The following is a 21,429-nucleotide window of genomic DNA, read 5'->3' on the forward strand; positions in this document are numbered from 1 at the left end:
TTAGGAAATCTAGGCAGCGAGGGTTTTCTGGAAGCTGGTAGTTCATAGGACTCAGAAGGTGACATAATGCTTCTCTGTGGAAGTCTCGACCAACTAGTTGTGGTCCTTTGATGTCAGATTTGCTCTAAATCTCCAAAGTAATAGAGAATAATAACTGGTCTAGATTTTATCCATGAAAGGATTGTTGACTAACAAACAAAATACAGGTGTATGTTTCCATTAGGATTCGAAAAATACAAGGATTGGTCCAAATACTAATTACATTTGAAATTTGCTAATTTATGCTTGGTGCCTTATTCATTAGGGATTTAAAAAAAAAAAAAAAAGAAAAACAGAGAAAGTTGTATGAATAAAAGAAAATGGAGGGCCCAAACTTAAAAATGTGGAAGAACCTCACTTACATAGCAGAGGTCAGTAAACTACTGCCTGTGAGCCAAATCAACCCTCTGCCTGTTTTTGTTTTTCTTTTTGTTTTTTTTGACACGGACTCTCACTCTGTCGCCCAGGCTGGAGTGCAGTGGCACAGTCTCTGCTCACTGCAACCTCCGCCTCCCAGGTTCAAGCAATTCTCCTGCCTCAGCCTCCCAAGTACCTGGGACTACAGGTGCTCGCCACGACGCCCAGGAAATTTTTGTATTTTTAGTAGAGACAGGGATCACCATGGTTGCCAGGATGGTCTCGATCTCTTGACCTTGTGATCTGCCAGCCTTGGCCTCCCAAAGTGTTGGGATTACAGGTGTGAGCCACTGCGCTCGGCCTCTGCCTGTTTTTGTAAATATTTATTGGAATACAGGCACAGTTATTTGTATACATATTGTCTATGGCTGTTTTGCACCATAACAGCAGAGCTGACTAGTCACAACAGAGATCATATGGCACACAAAGCCTAAAATATGTACTCTTTAGTCCTTTATAGAAAAAGTTTACTGACTCCTGGTTTGCAAAGGATATTGTGTTTCTCTTGATAAACGCTGTGAATCAGAGTGGATGGAGAGTAATCATGGAAAGGAGGCGGCTGTTTTGGACAGAGAAAGTTCCTGCACAGAGATGACATTTGAGCAAAGAGAGAGAACTCAAAAAATTGGGGAAGTGAGCCTGTGAAAATCAGAGAATTAGGGGAGGCGTTTCCTAGGCAGAAGGACTCAACGTGGCAAGTCTGGAAAACAGCTGTGAATCCAGGGTAAGGAAAGTGACATGAGTGTTGCGTGGGTGGTAGGAGATGAGGTCTTAGGGATATGGCCAGATCGCAACAACTTCTCAGTTACAGTAAATCAGGATTTGGGGTGATAGGAAGGCGTTGAATTATTCTGAGTGAGAGAAGTAACGTGAACTCACTGGTTTTATAGCAATCATTCTGGCTATTTTTTTCAAAACTGATTGCAGATAAACAAAAAAGAATGCAAAGGACAATTCCAAATTTAAAAAGAAACACGGTATTTATCCTATCATCAGCTTACAAAAATACTATTGATTAAGCACCTGTCCATCAGCAACGGCCATAAGACAAAGCAATCATTTCAACTCTGACTGCTCATTAAAAATCTCCTGGACACATTTTTAAATATACCTGTGCTAGGGCCCACAAAGAGATTCTGATTTAATTTAACTGAGATGAGGCTTGAGAATCAGTTGATGGATTGTTTGTTTGAAAGCTCTCCAAATCTCTCTAATGGACAACTGGAATTGAGAACCATTGCTTTAGAGAAAAGTATTGAAAGAGAAAAATATGTTAATTTTACATAACTAATAGTATGGTACTGTAAAAAAAAAAAGAGGTAGATCATAAACAACATGAATTATACAAGATTTCATTCTTCCCGGGGACCCTTATAACCATCTCAATTTTTTTTTTTTAGTTTCCTGGACAGTTTTAAAATCAAATCAGGGACTCATTAGTCTGAAGCAGGCACAACTCTGCTTAGAAGCTGTGTCAGCATCAAATGGCCTTTAGAGATCTCAAGCAGCCTCTTGATTCTGTTATTTGAATCAATTTGTACTACATTTATGACCTGATGGTGTTTGCTGGCAGGGAATTTCATAGGTTGGGAGTTTTAAACACATCATCTGCACCCAGATCATGGACTGAAAGATAGGCTCAGAGGCCCCTGCAGATCTGCCTACACAGTTGTCCCTGGGAGCCAGTTTCCAGAGAAATACAACAATATTATTCTCCATATGTAAGCATGTGGACCAACGTTCATAGCCTCAGGCATAGCCATTACATGAGGTCATGTGTGCTGATGTGATTTGTTGAAAGACATAAACACAGAATTAATCAGGAGAAAGGAGACCTTATTACTTAATGTGAACATGATTCACTTGGCTTAGATCATGTATACGATCGAATTCTATGTTTTGACTGTAGGAAAATAAAAGACATTTTTCGACTTTCAAAAGATGCTCAATTGACTACAATGTTCACCACCATGTCCTACGAATAGAAGAAATCAACATACACCTAAAATAAGGCTAGCAGCATGTCTAGTGAAAATCAGGCAGCAGGCCTTAAATACACTGTCCCATCATCTCCTTCCCCTATTTGCACTTTACTTTGATTTATGTTTTCATTCAAGAGAAAACTAAGCCTGTTTTCTAGAGCCTTCACTTCTCAACTTATCAACTTGAGAAACAGTAGGAATGGCATAGAAAGAGGAAGATGGCAAAAAGAGGTAGGAACTACGTAAATATTGAGGAGAAAGTAGAAGTTCATTGGGCCATCAGATTTTTAGAAAAGATTTTAGAGATGACTGAGAACTATTTTAATGTTTTAGAGTACATGACAATATCAAAACCAAAGGTGTTAAATAAGCACAGCTATTTATAGACTCATTTTTTCCCATTCCTCTTAGAAACGAAAAATAAGATTGATGGAGTCCCAAAGACAAGAAAAATTCTATTGCTACAAATTAGACAGGGCATCATATTTAAGACCTGAAATGTGTGAGCACCCAGTAGTCAAATATTTGCATTTTAACATTATGTGATTTAAAAAAAAAAAGAAATAAATCCTATGCATTTTGGAAACATGCCAAATAAATGAATCATTATAGCATCAAGTATCTTTTATACGGCACCAGATCTTAAAACACAAGGCAGTAGAGCAGAGCTCTGGGAAAATACAATTTCCTCCTCCGTTTGTCTGTTTTTTGTATTGTCCAGTTGCTATGTGTTAAAACGCTGCTTAAAAAAAAAAAAACAACAACTGTTTTAGTTACTCCTAAAGGAACTTTTAAATTTGTAAAGCCCAATTGTCCAGACAATGACATTTAAAAAAAAATCTAAGAACCTGTTTTATAGACAAGTCTGGGAAAGTGAAAATAATGAAGATTGAAAACGGGTCAGTCCTTCTGGCCCACTAACAAGGTTTCTCGTTTCAGGGATTAACTCCTCATAGGTAATTGAATAGTGGACAGTAAAAATTGATATGGTGTCACTTTCAAGAAAAGTGTAAAACCTGCCAGGCTAATAATAAAGGAAAACCAAGGTGTAGAATTATTCTCTTTTACCAATCTATCTCTACAGAGCAAAGCATGTTTTCTACACACAATCATGCAGCAGGAAAATGATAGAATGTGAAGCAAGATGCAGGCATGTTTTGCAGATATTGTAAGTTCCATTCCAGACCACTGCAATAAAGCAAATGTCTCAGTAAGTGACTCACACAAGTATTTTTGGTTTCCCAGTGCACATAAAAGTTATGTTTACACTATACTGTAGTCAAGTATGCAACAGCATTCCGTCTTTTAAAAGGTGCCTATCTTAATTTAAAAATACTTTATTCCTAAAAAATGTTAACAATCATCTGAACTTTCAGCAGCTCAATCTTTTTGCTGGTGAAGGGTCTTGCCTGCATATTGATGCAGCTGACTGATGGGAGTAATAGTTGGGATGGCCATGGCAATTCCTTAAAATAAGTCAATAAAGTTTGCAGCATCGATAGACTCTTCCTTTCACAAAAGTTTTCTCTGTAGCTTGCAGTGCTGTTTGACAGCATTTTCCCCAGAGCAGCATATCTTTCAGAATTAGTCAATTCTCCCACTCCTTTAACAACTAAATTTTTGTAATATTCAAAGTTCTTTGTAGTCATTTCAACAATGTGCACAGTATCTTCGTCAGGAGTAGATGCCATCTCAAAGAACCGTTTTATTTGTTTATCCATAAGAAACAACTCCTCACTGGGCACAGTGGCTCACTCTTGTAATCCCAGCAGTTTGGGAGGCCGAGGCAGGCAGATCACCTAAGGTCAGGAGTTCAAGATCAGCCTGATCAACATGGAGAAACCCCATCTCTACTAAAAATACAAAAATTAGGTGTGGAGGCGCATGCCTGTAATCCTAGCTACTCTGGAGGCTGAGGCAGGAGAATTGCTTGAACCCGGGAGGCGGAGGTTGAAGTGAGCCGAGATCGTGCCATTGTACTCCAGCCTGGGCAACGAGTGAAACTCCGTCTCAAAAAAGAAAAAAAAAAAACAACTCCTCATCTACTCAGGTTTTATCATGAGACTGCAGCCATTCAGCCACATCTTTAAGCCCCACTTCTAATACTAGTTGTAGGGATATTTTCCACTAAAGTCGTGGACCCCTCAAAGTCATCCATGAGGATTGGAATCAACTTCTCCCAAATACCTGTTCATGTTCATATTTTTACCTCCTTCCATGAATCATGAATTCTCTTAATGGTATCTAGAATAGTGAATTCTTTCCAGAAGGCTTTTAATGTACTTTACCTAGATCTATCAAAGAAATTCTATCCATGGCAGCTATAGCCTTAGAAAATGTATTTCTTAAATAGTAAGACTTAAGGGTGAGCATGGGGCTCACACCTGTAATCCCAGCATTTTGGAGGCCAAGGTGGGTGGATCGCTTGAGCTCAGGAGTTCAAGACCAAACTGAGCAACACGACGAAACCCCATCCCTACAAAAAATACAAAAATTCGCCAGGTGTGTTGGAGCAGGGCCTGTAGTCCCAGCTACTCAGGAGGCTGAGGTGAGAAGATTGCCTGAGCCTGGGAGTTTGAGACTGCAGTAAGCCATGAGAATGCAACTGCACTCCAGCCTGAGCGGCAGAATGAGACCCTGTCTCGAAAAATACTACTAATAATAAAACTTGAAAATGGAAATGACTTCTTGAACCATCAGCTGCACAGTGGGTGTTGTGTTAGCAGGCATGAAAACAATTGAATTTCCTTGTAAGTCACCTTGCCAACACTTAACCTAGGTCCCCAGCCAAATCACCCTTCTTTATGCCTCTTGCTTTCTCTCTTAAACATATACATACACACATGTGCGTGCACACACACACACATTCTCAATACTGTCATGCCTGCACGTTTTTACAGCTCCAAAGAAAACACTAATAAAATTCGTGAATTGCGAAGGAGAAACTGAAATTACTAGTTTTCTACATACAGCATATGTTTAAAATCTAGAGCAGTGACATCTTGGGTTATAGAGAGTTATCTGATAAAAAGAACAGTGGTTTAGAACTCACTGTTCCATCTCACCTCTATTGTTAGCTAGTTATGACATCATCCTCATTTGTAAAAGTATGGCATTAAATAGGAGTTTGTTCTATTGCCATCAAACCGTAATTATGGCTGGGCGTGGTGGCTCATAACTGTAATCCCAGCACTTTCGGAGGCCAAGGCAGGTGGATCACCCGAGGTCAGAAGTTTGAGACAAGCCTGTCCAACATGGTGAAATGCCATCTCAATTAAAAAGACCAAAAAAAAAAAAAGAAAAAAAAAAACAAAATTAGCCGGGCATGGTGGCACATGCCTGTAATCTCAGCTGCTCAGGAGGCTGAGGCAGAAGAATCGCTTGAACCCAGGAGGTGGAGATTGCAGTGAGCCGATATCGCGCCATTGCACTCCAGCCTGGACAACAAGAGTGAAACTCTGTCTCAAGAAAAACAAAAACAAAACAAAACAAACAAAAACATGATTCTATAGGAACATCCACTTTTTGTTTTCCTGTGGAGTGAACACAGTGTATTTGGAAAAAATTGTTGCCATTTTCTTCAGTATGTGTTCCCAAAAGAGAGATACAATTGAGTCAACAGAACATGTCAAAATTTATAGGACAAAAATACCTGACAGTGTACGTAATTAAAGATATCAGCCTATCTATAATTGCAAAATCTCATTTCAGTCTGTGAGTTTCAGAAATTTCTTTTAAAAATCAGTTCCTTGCCACTTTGAGGAAGAAAGTTAGAGACTTGTGGAACTCATAGTTGGATTTATCACTTTTTAAACATTTGACTGACCATTAATTGGAAAAGCCAACTTGGTTGTTAACTTTTTACATATGAGACAGGCATTTGTGATTGGTTTAGGTAAGTTTAGCTCTTAATCCATGCTTTTCCTTGATCTGTAACTACCTTAATAGAAGTTTCCACTATGAAAATGTGACAGTCCCCAACCCCTATTCCAAAGATTTCTTTCATCCTGTCCATTAAGCCTTACTGAGCCCCACAACACCCTTACACATTTTCGATAAGAGCCTCGCCATTTTTATCAAACAGAAACTAGAGTCATGGATCAAAAAATTCCTTCAAGTCCCTGTCCTCTCCTCACAAATGTGCACATTTTTTTCATAAATTCTTCTTAGCCTTCATGGAATAGGAATGCCTGTTCTCTTCAATAAATAACACCTCCTGTACTTTGCATCTCATCTCATCTTACAGTTTTCAGTGGCTTTACTCCATCATTCTTTTCAAATGTCTGTGCTATCAATAACTGTTCCTTCCAAATTGACTCTTTTCTTCAACTTACAAGTTAGATTCTGTCTCCCCTACGTTTGAAAAAGGAAAAAAAAAAAAAAAGAGAGGAACCTCCTCCAGCAGGACAGCACCCTTCCCCAGCAGTAGAGCACCATACAGCACCTACTCTTGAACATGTTTCCCTTCTCAGGCCAGCTCCTTGTCAGCCCAGTCTAATGTCACTGTCTTCATTTTCTCACCTCTGGAGTAGACTTCATGGGACTCTGTCTTATATCTTCACCACTCTACTGGAACTACACTTGAAAATGTCACTAGTCATCTCCTAGTTGCGAAAACTGAATAACATTTGAGTCTTTTTCTCACCTGCTTTTTCACTGAGGCACTTCACACATTCCCTACTCCTCTTCCTATGGGCAGAAGAGATTTTCCAGCCTCCATGGATGTAAAGCAAAAATCAATCTTAAAATTGATTTAGAGTATTGCCTTTCTTAGTGCAAAGAATTTAATATTTCTCCAATGATGTTCAATAAAATGTAAATAAACCTGTTGTGTATATGAGTTGTAATACTGTAGGATTAAAATGAGAATTCTAATGTCTCTATTAGCATGAGTGCATATAAGATGTATTGTATCATTTGGCGCTGAATGATATATTGTTTTATCACTGTTCACATTTTAATTTTTCTTAGGTGCATGTTTTGCTCCCGAATTAGATCACCATTCCCATGTCTACCATTTATTTAAGATACGTCTCATTAGTATTATCCATAGTCAAGGACATGCAATAAATATCTGTTCTGAAGTTGCCTATAGTTAGGTCTCATTTTCAATATAATACATTATTGAGTTCATGATGATACTTTGTGTGAAAATAGATATATTTTGGTTAGGATGTTGAAATTTTGTGATTATAGATTTTGTTTGATTTGCTTCATCATTTTCAAATATCAACCAAAGAATACTTTCCAATAAATAGATATTTTGGTCTTTTCAACGGGAGATTTGATAGAGAAGCAGAAAACCACAGGCATAAATATAAACAAATACAAGAGTTGTGATAAAATGTCACATATGAATTTCTAAGATCTGGTAGAAAAATATTTCTTTCTTTGGACTTATTTTCTATACTAATTACTGTGAGAAAACTATTACCTTTTATCTGTCCTGAATCTTTTTATGTCTCCATCTCCTCTACTTGGCTTTTGGACGCTGCCATTTACATGGCCCCTATCCTCCACTCGCCACCCCACTTCCCCACCCACGTTCCCTTTCCCAAGCCCTAGAGATAGGTAAGCACATCACCCATTCTAACCCATCAGTCCGTATCCCCTTGACCACAATTATACAGGTTTTTTTTTTTCTTTTTTCTGAGAATATTCCTTCTAAAGCAGGTATATGTCTTGAATTTCAGGTAGCCATATTTGCCATGGCATTGAGAAATCTTACCTGGAAACAAAGTCATCACGAAGACAGGCAGAGACAAGAGAGACAGAGGTGTGATATCAATGCTTGATTCTTTTTTTTTTTTTTTTTTTTTTTGAGACGGAGTCTCGCTCTGTCGCCCATGTCGGACTGCAGTCGCACTATCCTGGCTCACTGCAAGCTCCGCCTCCCGGGTTCACGCCATTCTCCTGCCTCAGCCTCCTGAGCAGCTGGGACTACAGGCGCCCACCACCGCGCCCGGCTAATTTTTTGTATTTTTAGTAGAGATGGGGTTTCACCGTGTTAGCCAAGATGGTCTCCAACTCCTGACCTCGTGATCTGCCCACCTCAGCCTCCCAAAGTGCTGGGATTACAGGCGTGAGCCACCGTGCCCAGGCAATGCTTGATTCTTGAACACATCTGTGCCTCAATCATCCTCTTGGACTTCTCATTTATGTCACCAATACATTTTCTTTTTCGCTTAAGCTACTTTGAATAGTGTTTCTGGGAAGGACAACCTAAAGAGCTCACTCATGCCATAGCTTAATAAACGCTCAGTTGACTGACATGGAAGAAGCACTTAGGCATTTTACAGATTATTCTCATTTGTTGTTTTCAATTTTTCAATATGTTTCATGCCACTTCATAGGACAGCAATTAGCCATACACGCCATTTTAAACTTCAAAATGTATTGTGAATATCTTTCTACCTCAGTAATTATTCATGCATAATATAATCCATTATTGGAAATTTAGCAGCAATAAAATGCATTTTACAAATCTAGTAGTTTGTAAAATTCTGTAATTTATAAACATTTTGCTTTTAGATTTAGAATTTTAACCAAGAAATAAATGTTGATTCTTCTCAGCCTTCCCATTGTCTAGATTTTTAAATTAATTACCAAATTTCCTAAACCAACACTTTTCAGGTAAATGTTCCAATCTTTTTATTCAATGGAGGAACTATGTTTGCAAGTTGAAAGTGTGTTCCCTTCTCACCTTCAAAAGTACAGCAGAGAAAAGGAAGACAGTGAGCACTACCTCAAAATATAATCTAAAAAGCATTTTTTCAAAAGAATGAAAATGAGGGCAATAGATTTACTGAATTCGGGAGCTTCTTGCACTCTAATATGTAATCATCACCTGACAACCATCACAGATCGAAGGTCTCCAATAACCATATTTACTAGTAAATGGTAATTAAGCAGCATTGGAAATAATGATCACATATTTACTTCTTGTACCATTTACTTTTGGATTTCTTTTTAGGATCTATTTGATTTTTTTCAAAGGACTTTGTTTCTCAAAGGCCACCAATGGCACAATCACATGCAAAATTCACATAAACCTACTGGATCAGAATCTCAGTTGCAGGTGGGAAGGGAATTTGCCTTTGAACAAATTCCCAGAAGACTCATGCACTCTCCAATTTGAGAACTATTGATCTAAGCAGGAACCTTGGCTTTACTTTGGACTGACTTAGAGAATTTTATAAAATACTGATGCCTATATCCCATTCCCACAGATTCTGACATACTATAATTGTTCTGGGGTGTGGCCTAGGTACCATAATTTTTTAAAAGGATTTCTTAAGGTGATTCGAGGTGAATCTAATGTTTAGTCATGGTTAAGAACCACTTATATGCTCAAGCAAACATCAGATAGCATTTAAATATGATATGAATAACTTAAAGATATCAAAAACAAATGTGGATTTAACCTTTGAATTTTCTGTTACTCAGTAACTACATTAAAGTATGCATTATTAAATATCAGCATGTTTTCCGAACAAATATTTTGGCATTCTTTAAGTTATACATAGCTGAAAATTTGTGTGTCTTGCTGAGCAAGAAGAATTATTTAAAATCTAGAGATTCTTCCAAATAGATACTAAGAAGATATGCAAGGTTGCTTCCAATAAATAAAAATATGCTTACTGAGTATCACTATGTGCCCTGCACTAAGGTGGGCATGGCAAAAGATACATAGAATAAAACTTTCCCTTTTTTGCTTTCACTACTAGGAAGCTCAATGCCAAACTTGCTGCTGCGTGATGATAGTAGCTGTACATCTAAGCTTGTTGTATTTTACTTCTCCCTACACTATATCAGTGGTTTTCAACCACTACAAATCACTACAAAAAAGTTTTTTGTTTGTTTATTTTTAAGTATGGATGCCTAGACTTTATCCCTAATTTATTAAATCAGACCTTATGGGGATAGTGGCCAGATACTTACATTGCATAAAACTCAATAGTTTATCCTTATATGCACTTCTATTTTAAATCACTGCTCTACATCACTGGTTTTCAAATTTTAATATTTGTAAGAATCATCTAAGGGACTTGATAAACTGCAAATGTCCAGGTCTCTTCCACTACAATTTGGTAGGCCTTGGAGAAGACCTATGATCTGTATTGCTAAAAAGCACCACAGTGTTTCTGATACAGGTGTTTGATAAACCACACCTCAAACACCATTGAGGAATGTGGATTTTATCTTATAATTGTATTTATAGCTCACGTTTTGTTCATCCCTTTAATCATAAACCATCAAAGTTTATCTAATAATTAAGGTCAATGGCTTTAGAGTCATAAAAGACCCTAGAGATCTTTGAATCCAGTGGTTTTCAAATGATTCTATGGAACTTATTTAGGCAGAGATTCTGCCTTCTCTCACCCCACCAGGTTGCCCTGTAGCCTGACCAGAGTCTACCTAAGTCTCTTCTATAATTGGGTTACTGTGTAAATATTCTTTGAAGAATTGGTTCTACATCTTCAAGAACACCGTCATGCTACCTAAAGTGGTATACATTGAGAAAAACACAAAGGAGTCATATAGCAAGCACGTAGTTCCATCATCATCCATCACGTTAAATGGCAAAAAATTCCATCTTGGATAGGTTAACTTTTACCTCTAAGAGACTCAACGGATGGAGAGAGTGTACCCTACAATCTCCCAACGCATCTTTTCTTCTGAACTCAAGTCACCCTGGAGTAGTTGGGTCACCATTTCCCAAACTAGTGTTATGTGAAATTTAAAAAAAAAAAATAGATAAAAGGATCTTATGTTCAGATATGTTCGAGAAATTATTGGTTAAGTCAAACTAAATATTCTTCTTTAGGAGCTCTCAAAGCTTTCAATTTGCTAACAGATATAATGATTCAGTAAAAACTTATAAAAGTTAAAAATCATAGAAAACAGAACTTTTGAAAATTTGATTATTCAAACATTCCTCTCAAGTCATGCCTATTAAAATTAAAATGAAAATCCTCTACTAACATCCTCACAATAACCTTTTTTGAAACATTAATATAAACCTACATCTATGCTTGAAATGAATTTATGATTGTATCAGGGCACACAGCCTCTCTTGCCATGCCATGATGTCTGTGGACCCAGTGAAGGTACCTGCACCTCCCATTCCTCTGTTCTCTTTTCCCACCTTATCTTTTTACATTAGTACAACACACACCCACACAAATCCTAGAAAAACTGAGATTAAGACTCCCAAGAAAAACAAAATGCTGGCCGGGCGTGGTGGCTCACGCTTGTAATCCCAGCACTTTGGGAGGCCGAGGCGGGCGGATCACGAGGTCAGGAGATCGAGACCACGGTGAAACTCCGTCTCTACTAAAAATACAATTTTAGCCGGGCGTGGTGGCGGGCGCCTGTAGTCCCAGCTACTCGGAGAGGCTGAGGCAGGAGAATGGCGTGAACCCGGGAGGCGGAGCTTGCAGTGAGCCGAGATTGCGCCACTGCACTCCAGCCTGGGTGACAGAGCGAGACTCCGTCTCAAAAAAAAAAAAAAGAAAAAAAGAAAAACAAAATGCCTTTCATTCCCGAGCCATGAACTTTCATCATAGCCTTTCCCCTTTTCCCCGAAGCGACCTGCACAGAGGATGTTGTCTCTCTGCAAGCAAACTGGAACACCGTAACTGGATTTCTGGCCAGATGGTCAAGCAGTCAGCGTATTAAATGACCACTATGTGCCTAACATTTTATTTGGTTCTGTGAGGGGTACAAAGGCAGAAGAAGACATTATTCCTGCATCCCAGAGCTTCAGTCTAATAAAGAACTGAGGCAGAAATTGTAGAAGGCTCAGAATAAAAGCATGCGATGTAAAGGTTTAAGATTCATTTTTTAATCTCAAGGACCTCACATTTTGGGGTGAAAATAGACATATATGACTATAATTGCCATGAGAACAAGGGGCCCAAGGTACAGTACAAAAGACTGGGTAATTCCAGGGGAAGTGGGATTGAGAAAGAAGTCATAGGCAGAGGGTGACGAATGATCCCGTGGAGAATGAATCAAATATTTCGAGGTACTGTAGGAAGAGGTGACTGCCAAGCTGAAAAGCAGCATAGAGTTGAAGCTAACAGAGATAGAAACACATCCAGGGATGCTTTTAAATCTTCACCTATGTTAAGAAAATGTAATTCTGTACAATGGGAAAGAATTGGTGTGAAATTATACGGCTCTCACTAGAATGATGATGCAGGGTCAAGGAAAGGAGAAATGAGTGGAGACTAGGGGAAGCCTCAGGAGTGGAGCTGCTGTCCTGGACACATCCAGGAGGACAGAATAGAATAAGTCAGTGTCAGGACAGAGCCCCATGAGCCAGGAGTTGGACAGAGAACTGTGAGAAAAACTTGGAGGCACGGGGCAATGCATTGATAGTCAATGACAGTTTGGGAAAACAACTGCAAACCTGGGGCATTAACCATACAGCGGGGCATGGAATTGGTTAGGCAGGGAGAGAGCCAAGAGCCCCTCACCCATTTGTATGAAGACAAATGTGTAAAAGACACATTTCTAAAAAGACAAAACAAAACAAGGCAAGCAGTGTGGAATCAGCAAACAGCAGGAACTCCCAAAATACAGGTTGAAAAATGCGCCAAACCTGCATCAAACAAAAGCCAAGGGGATTCATACTTAAGCACGGCAAGTTATAGGCTTAAACTTGACAACATTAAGAAAAACTTGTGATATGACAAATTTTTCCAGTAGAGCATTGTTGTAAGTAACCTTGAGGTAAGCTCTAATGATTGCAGCAAAAACTGGAGGAAATCCTAGGATGAGAGGCAAATGTAGGCAATTTTAAAGAAGACAAGGAAAAACATATATATAAGAATGAGACTGTAAACACAGGAACCCTGAGGAAATACGAAGAACATAGAAAAATGGAAAGAACACAGATCTGCGAGGAAGAAGGACTGATTTCTAAATCTATGTTGCCCCTCCTAAGTCTCAATTGTCATATTTGCTTAAAGACGAGGATACTCTTAATGGTGTCAATTCTCACCTGAGCTTTAAATTCTGGGATCTTCTGAGAAAAGATGGCACAGGGTGAGAAAGGAGGCAAACAGACCAAAACTGAGGTTCATTTGAATTTAGAGTGTCAAGAGGGTTATCTGAGATAAAAAGAAGGTATTTATTAAAATACAGAGGTAACTATTCAGATAACTAAAAGATATTGGTATTCAATTACTACTACAATGGTAGCTGCTACTAGTAATAAAAACCATGTGCATCTATATAGCACAAGGATGTGATTTAGAGAATACGATTAAGGCTCAGAAAATAAAGGAGAAGAAAAGGATTTTTGGAGTATCTACCGCCTGCCGACTTTAATGTCAGATATTTATATTCATAATGACTATAATTTCTCTCTATAAAAAGAAAACTGACTGTCATTTAAGAGACAATACTCGGAATATTAAGCATGGACAGCTTTCCAATTTGTATCCAATCAGATTCTTCCTTGCCAAAATAATAATAATAATTGCCATGCAGGGTGGCTGACACCTGTAATTCCAGCACTTTGAGAGGGCAAGGCAGGAGGATTGCCTGAACCTAGGAGTTCGAGACCAGCCTGGGCAACACACCCAGACCCCGTCTCTACAAAAAATAAAAAGACTAGCCAGGTGTGCTGGTGCACGCCTGTGGTCCCACCTAGTCAGGAGGCTGAGGCCTTCGGTCCTTTCTTTAACTTGTTCTAAATAGAGGAGAATCACTGGAGCCTGAGCCCCGGAGGCCAAGGCTACAGTGAGCCAGGACTGCGCCCCTGCACTGCAGCCTGGGCAACAGTGACACCCTAGCCCCGCAAAAATACAAATTTTACATTTTAAAAACAGAAAAATAGTTTTTAGTGGGGAGAAGTTGGTTTTACTTTATATACATTAAACTGCAATCAGTTTGACCATGATAATACGATTTTTTTTTTTGCTATGACACAGTATAATGATGATATTGACTCAATACTTCAAAAATGTCCACAAAATGCAACAGTCTCGCTTATCAGGTAGGCTTTGTAACATCCCTCTCCCCTTCTGCCAAATACAGTCTCTCTGCCTCCCAGGATTTCGTTAAATGAGACTGATAGAGAAAGTGAACCACTCTATCACCATACGTCAGTCTTGAAGATGGCAGACAGTGAGTGTTAGCAGCATTATTCCCACTGCCGTTTGTTTTCTAAGTTTTCCTTCTCGTCTAAATAAAAATACTCAGTCCTATGAACTCTGAGAGCAAGAAGTGCCATTTTCTTGCCCTGCCACATGGCTCCATCAATATTGATATGAAACTAACCCTCCAGGGCTGTCTGTGTTCCTGGCAACGTTTCAACACTAACATGTGGTTAATTTTCTAGCGGATTTTTCTTCCCATCCTGTGCTCAAGAGGAGCCGAAGAGTTTGTGGGAAACAGCCGCTTGACTTGTGCATCTATGGAGCTTGCATATTTCCCTGAGAGATAATGACCCTTCTTTTTTTTTACTGCACATTGTGTTCTAGGAACTTGGAAAGAGAAGCATATCCTAAATACTTAGCAGGCTTTCAAAACAATATTCCTGGACACATGGCATGTGAAAAAAAAAGTCACAGAATTCTCAGCACTTACTTTCTGTCAATATTTAGCAATAAATTCGTATGATCATATTTATAGCCATTTATATTCCATATGCATGGGTACATTATGTAGTATGCACAGAGGTTGTGATAAATACTAAAAGTAGGTTCATTTTATTAAATTACTAACTTTGTGACACCTGTAATCCCAGCACTTTGGGAGGCTGAGGCAGGCGGATCGCAAGGTCAGGAGATCAAGACCATTCTGGCTAACACAGTGAAACCCTGTCTCTACTAACAATACAAAAAAATTAGCCGGGCATGGTGGTGGGTGCCTGTAGTCCAAGCTACTTGGGAGGCTGAGGCAGGAGTATGGCGTGAACCCGGGAGGCGAAGCCTGCAGTGAGCCAAGATCGTGCCACTACACTCTAGCCTGGGCGACAGAATGAGACTCCATCTCAAAAAAAAAAAAAAATTACTAATTTTGGACCAAGAGCACAAGGAAGATCTTAAGGCAAATACTGGAGATCTGATTTTTGTTTTATTATTATTTATTTTTTCTTTTTTTGAGACAGTCTCTCTCTGTCGCCCAGGCTGGAGTGAAGTGTCGTGATCCCTGCTCACTGCAACCTCTGCCTCCGGGATTCAAGGAATTATCCTGTCTCAGCCTCCGGAGTACCTGGGATTACAGGCATGCACCACCACACCTGGCTAATTTTTGTATTTTTAGGAGAGATGGGGTTTCACCATGTTGGCCAGGCTGATCTTGAACTCCTGACCTCAGGTGATCGGCCTCCCAAAGTGCTGGGATTATAGGGGTGAGCCACTGAACCCGGCCTTGATTTTTATTTTTATCATTACTTCTATTTTTTCCAGGTAGGACAATGAGTTATTTTGTTTTGTTTTAATTTCCAAAGTTCGTGAGGACAGTCTGCCAGCATAGTATTGCTGTGTTTTTATTTTCAATAGCGTAGGGAAATATCCCCTTAAAATTCTATTAAATAGAATAAAGACATTTCTTAGGATTGTTTAATTTACTTTCTATTTTTATAGCTGTAGTGAAATGCACATTTGGATTGTTTTGCTGAGCAAATAACAGAAGCTTAAAAATAATGAGATCATAATTCTTATTTTCCCCTCGGATGGGCCTTCTAAGTCTGTTAATGGATCAGCACTTTCAGTCCACAAGGAGACGTTTATTCAGCCTTTTCTTTAACTTGTTCTGAAGAGAAGAACATGGATTTTGGATTATTTTATTAGTAATGGTGACAGGGTCTGTGAAAAGATCTATACTTTCTCATGTAGTTGCCCTTTTAGTCATCAGCAAACATCTGTGCTTGAATAAAATGTAAAGAAGAATTTTATCAAATTTAAGAATGGCACACATCAGAGCAGAAATCCAATTTCTGTTTAAATGGTCACAGAATGTTTAGTAAGTGCCTAGCAATTAATCATAGTATTAATACTCCTTAGTACTGAAGATACTAATACTTCTTATAATTATAATTAGTATTGTAATTCATTCTTTCTTCTATACTAAGAATCAAGGGTTATCCACAAATAACAGAGAGATGAAACTATAAGAACCTAACAAAGATCCCTCCCCATCAGCTTATAAAACATGTCTACTTCTCCAAATCACTTAAACGGCAAATTTAGGTTCCCCTTGAAACAAATAAGGGCAATACTATGCCAGTACATGTCTCCTATAGAGATGGTCCTGTGAGGTAGTAGGGATCAGAGGAAGAGCAGAAAACGTTCATTTTATTTTTCCACTTTCAATATAATTTTACAAAACTGCATTTATTTCCTCCTGAAAATATAATAATGAAGACCTGGAAAAGAGAATTGGTAAGTGAAGAGAAAAATAGAAAGACATGCATGCCAAACTTGGCAGACAGGGCAAACCTGCGAAAATCAATTCAATTCAGCGACTCTTTGTGTGTTTGTTTAGTTGTGCCTTTCACTGTGCTTTGCGTAAGAACTTAGCCAGAGCTAGAGTCTCACATCACCCTCCAACTCCATCAGAATTCTATACCTATTTTGTTAGTATGTCTATGCCCTATGATTTCCCATCATGCCATGTGCTTCCATGACTTCCATCCTTCCATCTTACTCAAATTCAAGGCTCAATGTAATTGTCTTCTCTATGAAGCTGACCCTGGGCCATACTACCCAATCAGAATCTTTTTGTTTTGTTTGCTTTAATAGCACTTTGCTCAAACACTGGACTCATTCCATTTTTTTTTTAGCTGGTTGTCTGCATGTTGATCTACCAGATGTAGTATTAACTCCTTAAAAGAAGAGAGGATTTATCTCTTGTGTACAACACTATATGATTGATCTAGTAGTTGCTCAATATAGAAAGAAAAAATAAAATAAACCCCAGCACCCTTCCTTTAACCAGAACTAATGAAAGAAGTGAAAAATTTGCTCCAAGATTAACTAAAACATTCAAAAAGAAGAGATTTACACTGACAAAACACCCATTTGTCACCTAATGTATGCAGTAAATGTGGAGAGTTTTCCCGGATATGTTTTAACCTTCTCTCCAGCTCCCCGCTCCTGCAGTCAAAACCTAGGAAGCCAATCATTTCTTAATATTACTATATTATATAGACAACATACTCATTGGTAAAAAAAAAATGCAATCTCTGAATTCCTTTCTAGTTTTGAAATACTACTTTGTGGTCTGTTTCTCCCATATGAAAATAACATAATTTTATCACTAAACACCATTTCATCTACCATGGGCTTCTGAGAACAGTAATACTGTATCATCTTGAACCTCATCTTTTGAAAACACAGAAAGATTACTTTTAGGTATTACTTTAAACTTCATTAAAAATATATGCTATATATACCCTTCAAAACATAATATTTTAAGGAATGCTGAATCCCAAACTCATTTTAAAAGTCTGTTTAATATTTTTCTTAAGCTCTTTAACTCAAAAGACACATCAGTCATAGTTTTATTTGTGCTTATACAATTGATAACCAAAGAATTACTACTCATGATGGGAAACAGTACAAGTCACCTCCACAGAAGACCCACATATTAGTGACTATGACCATTTGAATTAAAAACCATAGAAACATATGGGTCCCTTTCATGGGTACATAGTTCATATGGAGAACAAATTAGATACATATACAAATAAAGAAAAATTTCTCTTCCCTGTGCCAGAGAGATTCCCTAGGCAGAAATTAGGGTTAAGAGTTATTACCATATTGGGAAAGAAGAAGCCATTGTTTGGTTTCCTTATGCACAAGGAAAAGACAAACAAACAGGTCTTAATGATCTCAGGGAACTGGAGGATGAGTAACCTCAATATTTTGGAAGCAAAAGGCTATTTTTCAAATGTCCCTTTCCCTCAGAAATATTATACCACAAAGACGTTTTTGAGTTTTGACCAAGTACTGCAAGGATACAAACAATGAACCAGTCTACTGCCAACACATTTTCTAATCAGTGCATCTGAAAAGTTATCTTCCACTAAAGAGAAAATGTCCTTATAGCTGTTTATGCTTTCTCTGTAGAAACTTTGACTTTTTTTAATCTCACCCATGGACTCAGGTCAGACTTTGATTTTTAGAGATTGCCAGATATATGCAGATGGTTATTAAAGATTAGGACTTACAAGATAATTGCTAATTAATTTAAAAATATTTTTGAAGCCTACTCTGTGCATAGATGCTACTGGGTACTTTAGGGGTTGCAGAGACACATGAGCCCAGTCTTTTCTCAGGTAGACTTTAAAAATTGCTTGAGGAGATAATATATGCATGAAAAGCTTAATAATATAAGGCAGCCATACTGACTACTTATCATCAAAAAGAGCTCAATGAAACAAATAGTTATGTTAAAAATAAATGACATGTATTCTGGACTTGTCACTGAGTTTTGGAAAAGTTACAAATGATGTCTTTTTCACGGTTAAGCAAAAGATTAAGCAGGAATTACAGCTATGATGCTAACTCCCTTAACTTTTTAATCAGAAATATGGGCAGTTATCAGTCCATACAGGGGAGACCCATCCAAGTTTCTAAGTATAATCTGTAAGGGGTTTACAGAAAGCATCCAAGAGCTTAAACTGATGTTTCTCCTATAAACAGAATATAGTGGTCTTTTTGCCACATGGGACTTACTGCATAGAAACTAGTCATTCGTATGGCCTAAAATTAAGCAGGTTAGTCTGTATTTGCCATTTCATTTATTATATGGAGCCACTTTAAAGGTCAAAAGTGGTCAGAAAAATGTGGCACATATACACTATGGAATACTATGCAGCCATAAAAAAGAATATATTCATGTCCTTTGCAGGAACATAGATGAAGCTGGAAGCCATCATTCTCAGCAAACTAACACAGGGACAGAAAACCAAACACTGCATGTTCTCACTCATAAGTGGGAGTTGAACAATGAGAACACATGGACACAGGTAGAAGAACATCACACACTAGGGACTGTCAGGGGTTGGGGGGGGAGCAAGGGAAGGGAGAGCATTAGGACAAATACCTAATACATGCGGGGCTTAAACCCAGATGACAGATTGATAGATGCAGCCAACCACCATGGCACATGTATACCTATGTAACAAACCTGCACGTTTGCACATGTACCCCAGAACTTAAAGTTAAAAAAAAGGCAGTTATTGGCAATTTCATATAATTGAACTTGATCGCTGTAGCCTAAGTCTCTACCAGTTTCCTCCCTACTTTATCCTCTCATGCTATTATAAGGACATAAGAAAATCCTTGGAGACACACACCAAATACATTCCAGGATTAATGGAAAGACCCTAGTGAGAAAAGTAGGTACTGATAGGTGCCCATCAGTCTGGGCACCTATTCTTCTGATTCTTCTTTTCCTGATTCTTCTTTTCCTAAAAATCCCATAATGCTGTCTTAGTCTAGTACAGGTTGATCTATTTAAAATCATCTGATTAGAAACAATTGTTGACACATTTCTTTTTTTACTGATCAGTGATTTTAACTAGCCTGACTACTCTCAAGAAAACCTCAGACTTATTTACTGATTTGAAATCAATCATATTCTTTACAGCACAATACCAGTACTTTAACAAAGGCAGAAAACAGACTTTGATATGTGAGGGCATATATGGGGGATAGAGGTGGTGAAAAACATGTTTTTATCTCAACATGTTCTTCATGGAGCTCTTTTATCAAAATAACCTGTGGTATTTACAAAGGGCAGGTTCCCAGGGCTCTGCCAAAAAATGTCAAACCAGAATCTCTCAAGTGTAAACCAGGAATCTACATTTAAGTAATTAATTGTTCTAATAAGGTATTCAATATACTAGAATATACAAAGTATAGGATGACAAAACCCTATGTACCAAGCAGCTGGGTTTATGAATCTGAACATTTTCCTATTTGTTAGAGACTTTGTTTATACTATTTTGGTCTGTTTTATTTCTATTTGATTCTGAAATGAAACATTTCAGAGATGGTGCAGCATAGGTGGGAATCTCTCTGCTTCCACATCCCTCCTTAAGTTCATAGGTAACCACCATCCTGAATCATCTAAAGTGCCCATATTTTGTATGTCTGCACTTAATAAAATATATATCTTTTATATGTTTTATATATATATCTTTTATATGCATGTTTTATATGTTTTTTAAATTTTATATCAAATCACATTACATGGTATTCATCATTTTGCAACTTCCTTTTGTGTTCAATATTAGGTTATGGAGATTTTTGTCATTGTTGATAGCTTCAACTCAAGGCCAATTTTTAAATTGCTATACAGTGACATTTGCATATGTAACAAGTTCTATGAGCAAATTTTATGCACATTAAACTTAGGATGTAGGAAGACAGTGAATCAGGATCAAAGTGATGAGTCTAGAGAAGAATAATGTGGAAGCCCATAGATGCCAGCATCAGGTTACGTGGGTACACCTGTCACCGAACATGTGAACAGTCAAAAACAAATGACCCTCAACTGAGCACTGTCTAAGTGGAAAGCATACTGAAAGGCTTTTTTCCTTTTCACAGATAAGAAACTTATTTTAGGGCATGCCAGTCCCAAGCTGTATCCTAACTTTGGCATAGCTGTTTGAAACTTCCCAGGGGAAATTTCGAGAAGACATTCAAGAACATTGGTTGGACTTCTTGGGGTGAAATGACATAATGCTGCTTTTCAGAAATACTTTTTATACCTGTATACATTAAATGGCTCCATATTTATTGGTTTTTCTATATGTAGAGAAAAAATCCCACAAACATACTATGCAGCACTTCTTTTTCAAGTTATTTATAGGCCCTTAATGGTAAAAAAGAAATAATGTTAATAATAAGATAAAAATTAAATCGGCTGGGCGCAGTGGCTCACACCTGTAATCCCAGCACTTTGGGAGGCTGAGGTGGGTGGATCACAAGGTGAGGTGATCAAGACCATCCTGGCTAAC

General features: G+C 38.1%; 1 protein-coding gene across 3 annotated transcripts in view; it reads left to right on the top strand.

Annotated features, from left to right (window-relative positions):
* DLC1 (DLC1 Rho GTPase activating protein) overlaps positions 1-21,429 on the top strand; it is a 530,175-nt gene that overhangs the window by 168,563 nt on the left and 340,183 nt on the right. The window lies entirely within an intron of this gene.

This window comes from Symphalangus syndactylus, chromosome 1, assembly GCF_028878055.3.
Source record: "Symphalangus syndactylus isolate Jambi chromosome 1, NHGRI_mSymSyn1-v2.1_pri, whole genome shotgun sequence".
In the NCBI taxonomy this organism is placed as follows: Eukaryota; Metazoa; Chordata; class Mammalia; order Primates; family Hylobatidae; genus Symphalangus; species Symphalangus syndactylus.